This window comes from Rhinolophus hipposideros (assembly GCF_964194185.1).
Source record: "Rhinolophus hipposideros genome assembly, chromosome: 5".
Classification (NCBI taxonomy): Eukaryota; Metazoa; Chordata; class Mammalia; order Chiroptera; family Rhinolophidae; genus Rhinolophus; species Rhinolophus hipposideros.
This window is the reverse complement of record NC_138051.1, coordinates 57,348,755-57,354,769: the sequence shown is the minus strand read 5'-3', so window position 1 is coordinate 57,354,769 and position 6,015 is coordinate 57,348,755. Positions and strand designations below refer to the sequence as shown.

The window sequence follows — 6,015 nt, the reverse complement described above, 5'->3', positions numbered from 1 at the left end:
GCTTCTATGTTGTCTATAATAAGAGGAAGGGATTTCCCCCAAATTAGAAGCCTACAGTGACTAATTTCTGGGACTTCCTGAGGCTGCTCTGTGCATTGGGCAGCTGCACATGGTGGCTGCCTGGCAGCTGAGGGCTCCTGCAGCAGTGAGACGGGGTGAGCCTCGGAGGAGCCTCCTAAGGCTTTTATTTATTGTTTGACTCTTTTATAGAAAGAGCATCAATTACTTTTGTTAAAACAACCAAGATATTTTTTAAAGGATAGAGTGGTCAAGGGTGCCCGAGTATGAGAAGGCCTGAGACGAGTTCCGTGGATGTAGCAACAGGGAGGTTAGTGAGTGACCTGGCCCAGAGCAGTGTCTGTGTGGTGGGGGCTGGGGGGTAGCTTAAGAGAGAGGGGAAGTGAGGAAGTGAGTTTGGACAACTATTTCTGGAAGTTTGGCCATGACGAAAAGGCAGGAGATAGAGCCAACGAGTAACGGAAGGGAGGAATGGGGAAGCAGGAAAAGGTACTTAATTTTTTTGTTTGATTTTGTTTAAGATTGAAAAGAGCTTGTAGATAGGAAGTGGATGATTCAGCAGGGAAAGGGAATGTTCCATAGTGGAAATGTCTGGAAAGGGGGAAGGGAATGAAAAACAGAGCACCAGGAAAGGAGTTGGCTTTAAACAGAATGAAGATGTTGTAACCGTGGGAAGGAGGAAACACCATGTGGCAGTCACATGGAGAGCTGCCTCTGTAATGATAACAGAGATTGGAATAAAGATGGCCCTTCAGGGTCAGCACCCCTGTTTTGCAGAGGAAGGTATTGCTTTTACCATAGTTTTGAACCGGGAGCACTCATCCTGTTCAACCCTGAAATGGAAAAGCTGTCTGTGATGGAGACGTTCATTGTCTTGACTGTGGTGGTTTCACGGGCGTATACACCTGTTAAAACTCATCAAATTGTACACTTTAAACAGTGCAATTTGTAGTACATCAATTATACCTCAAACCTGTAAAGAATTTTTTCCTGTGGCTTTAAGCTGGCATGCCTCTGTCAACAGGGGGCGTGGTTGTGCACAACAAGAGAGAAAATGGTTTCCCTGAATTTTAGTTTCATGGTTCTGTTTTTCCTGATCTAGTCTCAGATGGCAGAGCTCTTATTTACAAGCATTAAATGAAAGCAATTATATAATTATAGGCATGAAGATATAGGCAAATGGATACGCGAAGGTTAGAGTAAAGCCGGGAGCTGCGGAAAGACTCTCAGTGCCTGAGTAGCAAGCATTTACCGACTCAGCCAGAGAAAGAAAGAGATAGCAGGACAAAAGCATTTCTTCACAGTCATGTGGGAGGTGTGTACAGGATTCTCTGTTGGCAAAGATTACAGTTGTTGCCTTCCAGAGAACAGTTTTGTTACCCATTTTTGTGAATAGGTCAATGCCAGGATAGATATCACACTATTGGCTGATTGGAGAGGTAAAGGGAACAGAATTGAGAAGAGGCTTTTTTGTACCACATGCAGGTTGGAGGACTATCTGGCAGCTTGGGACAGAGTGAGCCTTGGCCCCTGACCCACGGGAGCAAGCGGGGAACATTGTCGTCTCTCCTTTTTCAGTGTAACATTTTGGGGCAATGAATTTCTTCTCTTTGGGTCTCTGTTTTCTCATCTGCAAAATCAAATTGATAATCGTTGCCTTGTCTGCTTCTTAGAATAAAAGTGAAAGATTCTAATGAAAACACTGAAAACGTAAACCGAGCTGTGAATGTGAGAGCTTAATGCGACTGTAACAATTTGGCAACACAAGGGGTAGTCGTGGTTTGTGAAAAGATTACATGTCCCCTGGGCCTCCCTGCCTCTCCCAGCTACTTGTGGCCAGTTTTGTTCACCGAGGACACTGATAAGCGGCTCCTTCATCCCACCCAAGGCGCCATCCACCTTACCTATCACCACACCATAAGGTAGACATGCTAGCCCATCTTACAGCTGCGTAAAAAGAGGTACAGAGGTTAAGTGTCTCTCTTTGGGTTACAAGCTAATAACATAAGAGCTGGGATTTGAACCTAGGACTCAAACACCAATATCTGGCCTACTTTTCTCTGCTATCTTTTAAAACACTAGTATTTCTCCAGTATGCTCAGCAGTCCCACAGACCTGTCTCTTGCTTCAACAGTGTTCAACAGTATAAACCAACCCAGGGACGTCCGTTCTTCCAGCCTCCAACCACCCTCCAAACTCTTTCCCAGCCGCAACCTTAGAAACCATCTCAGCCATGCTCTGCCTCCAGGACCAGCAAATACCTTTTTTTTTTTTTTTTTTTGTAGCTTAACTCCTTATTTCCTAGCAACCATAGGTTCCCAGATTCGTCATAATTATTCCACTGAAGTGGAGGCTGCAGTCAACTGCCTGGTCAACCTGCATCTGTGGGCCTCCTACACTTACCTCTCTCTGGGTTTCTATTTCAGCCACGAACGATGTGGCTCAGGAAGGCGTGGGCCACTTCTTCTGTGAGTTGGCCAAGGAGAAGCGTGAGGGTGCCCAGTGTCTCTTGAAGATGCAAAACCAGCGTGGCAGCTGTACCCTCTTCTAGGGTTGCAGAAGCCATCCCAAGACGGGTGGGGCAAAAGCCAGGATGGAATGGAGCCACCATGGTCATGGAGAAGAACCTACACCAGGCCCTTTTGGATATGCATGTCCTGGGTTCTGCCGGTGCAGACCCCCATCTCTGCCACTTCCTAGATGAGGAGGAGAAACTCATCAAGAAGATGGTCCCCACTAACCTCCACAGGCTGGCCGGGCCCCAGGATGGTCTGGGCGAGTATCTCTTCAAAAGGCTCATTCTCAAGCATCACTAGGAGCCTTTGGAGTCCAGAGGCCTGTGAGGGACCCCTGTGCACCCCCCTGGTGTCAGGCTTCTCGCTGGAGCCCTCTCCCATGCTGTGGACCAAATGGAAACAATAAAGCTCCTTGCAACAAAAACAAAACTAACAACAAAAACACAGTATCTCGAGTATAGTAGTCCCATGTGACTATTTGAATTTAAATTAATGAAAATTAAACTAAAAACTTCAGTTCCTCACTAGCCGCATATCAAGTGCTTGGTAGCCATGTGTTGCTACCATATTGGACAGCACAGACGTAGGATGTTTCCATCATCCCAGAAAGTTCTAATGGACAGTGCTGCTAGCATCTTACTGCATCAGGAAGATACAGTCAGGCAGATGAAATACTTACCTTTACCTGATTCTGTCCCTCTTTTATCATCACCGTGTTTCCCTGAAGATAAGACCGGGTCTTGTATTAATTTTTGCTCCAAAAGATGCATCAGGGCTCACGTTCAGGGGATGTCCTCCTAAAAAATCTTGCTAGGGTTTATTTTCCGGTGAGGTCTTATTTTAAGGGAAACACGGTATATATATCTAATTCTGAGTATTCTTCCCCTTCAGTCTTCCATCTCAGCATCCAGAGGGCATGCCTGGGGCGGGCCTACTGGCTCTGTGAGGTACCCAGCACACAGGGTCAGACACTGGGATTGTGATGACAAAGACTGACAGCCACACTTTGCCTGAGCCCAGGAGACAGCAGCTCTGAAGCATTCAGCAACAGCACCAGTGTGGGAAGTGAACCGCCTGTTTCTATACATCTGCTGTATTTTTGCCAGATCTCTCAGAAGTAGACAGAAGCAGACAGGATAAAGGGAAAAATGTAAGAAGTGAAGTGAGAGGAAGAGCAGTGCAGCTAACGACAGCGAAAACTTGGTGATCAAACTGTCTTCTAGTCCTTCCAGTCACCAAAGTTTATCCATCAAAACTATTTATGACTTCATGTGCCAGTGGAAGGAACTTAATGGTTACTCCCTTATGACATCCACCAAACATGAAGTTATACAATCCTGGATCAAATTATGTGTTAAAGTTACATCCTCCTGATGATGAAGACCCTAGAATTAGTGTTAAAATGAGGTGATGCTGAAAAAAAAAAAAAAGGAAAAAAACAAGGCCGTGGGTGACCTCTTACCTCACCTGTTTCTGTCAACACCTAATGTGTTGTTCTCATGCTGTAGTGGATGGATATTTAGAAGCCTCCACTTTGAAACTCATCCTGCCCCAGAAATCCCTTATTTGAGGACTGGTGAAGGTTTTGGCACTCTTTCTGACATCACAAACTGCCCACCCCATCTAAATGCAACAAGTTTTCCTTGTACTGCTTCTCTAGCTATGTTTCTCCAGCTCTTTGTGTAATTTAGGAAGTAGCACCTTCAGAACGTTATAAAACACGCCTTAAGTAATTTGGAGGTACTCTTTTGCAAGGCCCTGCCTCACTCATGTGAGTATTATTTTAAAATCCTGCCTCTGTATTCTTGGTCTTTAATTTGAAACTTGTACCTGCTTCAGCACTTCCTTCCCATTGAGAGCCTGTGGCCTTCCTCCAAATAACACTACACATCTTCCTCTAAGTATCCAGGTTTCTTTTGATTTCCTGTAACTGAGCTGTTACTCTCTGAACTGCTGTAGGCAAGCCCGCTGGAAGGAAAACAAATGGGCCTCCCTGGCACCACACACAGAGCCAAGGAACTTGGAAATCACCAGGAGGAGCAGCTGAGTGAAAAGTAGCATGCTTCCCTGGGATCCCTGGTCCCTCCCTATGGGGATACAAATGACACTGGAAGCCTGTGCTTATAGTGTCTCAAAGGTCTGGCACTTTGCTCTGTTGTCCCAGTGACTCACATGATAATTTTCCAGGCCTTCAAACTGGGTCAACAAGCTTTGTTTGTCCAGAGAGCTCCCCTGGGAGGCTACTCTAAGAAAAGCAGGCTGAATGGGGATGTTTGGCTAGGTGATTCTTTTGCTGGCTTTTAGCCAGAGGAAATATTATCAGTACTCAGGCCAGGTTTGGAGAATTATAAGCTGCCCAGCATTTGGGCTGGATCAACATACCCCGGTATTATTAGTTATGTGTTAATTACACTGCTAATGGTGGCTCTTGCCATTCGAGAACGGAACAGATGACGGGAAGGCCTTAAACAAGATGTCCACCTCTTATAGATAAGAAAGGCAACGAGCTTGTGCTCTGAATCTAGCCATAGAAGCTTCCATTAACTCTGTGAGTGTGACCTGATCAATTTCTTTTCTTATTAAATAATTGAGTCGCCCTGGGTCAGTAGTTCTCAAATTTGAGAAGTCACAGACCCCAAAAAACATATACGAAGACTTATATGAGACGTGATCAAAAACTATGGTGAATGTTTAAATTTAAAAAAATTTATCATAGTAAAAGACACATTGTCATTAATCCCCCTCAAAATACTACCTCTTACTTCGAATACTTATCCCGTCATTCTTGCCACTTTCTGAAGCGGTTCTGGAAGTCCTCTTTCATGAGTGTCTTTAGTTGTGCTGTCCTGGCTGCCTTGATGTCCTGAATCGATTCAAAATGTTTACCTTTCATGGTCATTTTGACTTTGGGGAAGAGCCAGAAGTTGCACGGTGCCGGAACCAATGAATAAGGTGGATGAGGACACACCGTAATGTTTTTATTTGACAGAAATTGCCTATCAGAAGTGATGTGTGACATGGCACGTTGTCATGATGGAGGATGAAACCGTTTGCCCATTTCATGTTAATGTGCTGTTCATGATCCATGATTTACGGCACACTTTAAAACACACCTTCTCTCAACCATAGTTGACACCCAACTGACTGCACTGAACAAGTTGAAACTTGTCACACACTGTCACTAAGGTTCGCTGCCCGCTTCCCATATTGAAGATCCCTGCCTTTCGGTTGGATGGCACTCGCCAGCAGCATTCACTATATGTTTGGATCACAAGTCGTAGACCCAAATTTTTATAACTTAGAATTAAAAGTTTCTCATAGCAATATTATTCCTAATGTCCAGAAAGTGGAAACAAAGCAAATGTCTATCAACTGATGAATGGATAAACTGGGATACAATGGAAGAAATATTCAGCCATAAAAAAGAAATGAAGTGCTGATACATGCTACAACATGGGTGGACCTTGGAAACATGCTAAAT

The 6,015-nt window shown here is 44.6% G+C and overlaps 1 pseudogene across 1 annotated transcript; it reads left to right on the top strand.

Annotated features, from left to right (window-relative positions):
* The first annotated feature begins 442 nt into the window (after positions 1-442).
* Positions 443-2,834, top strand: LOC308497884 (ferritin light chain-like; annotated as a pseudogene). Its single transcript has 2 exons — positions 443-473; positions 2,324-2,834. The product of its transcript is annotated as a ferritin light chain-like (transcript).
* Positions 2,835-6,015: the final 3,181 nt, after the last annotated feature.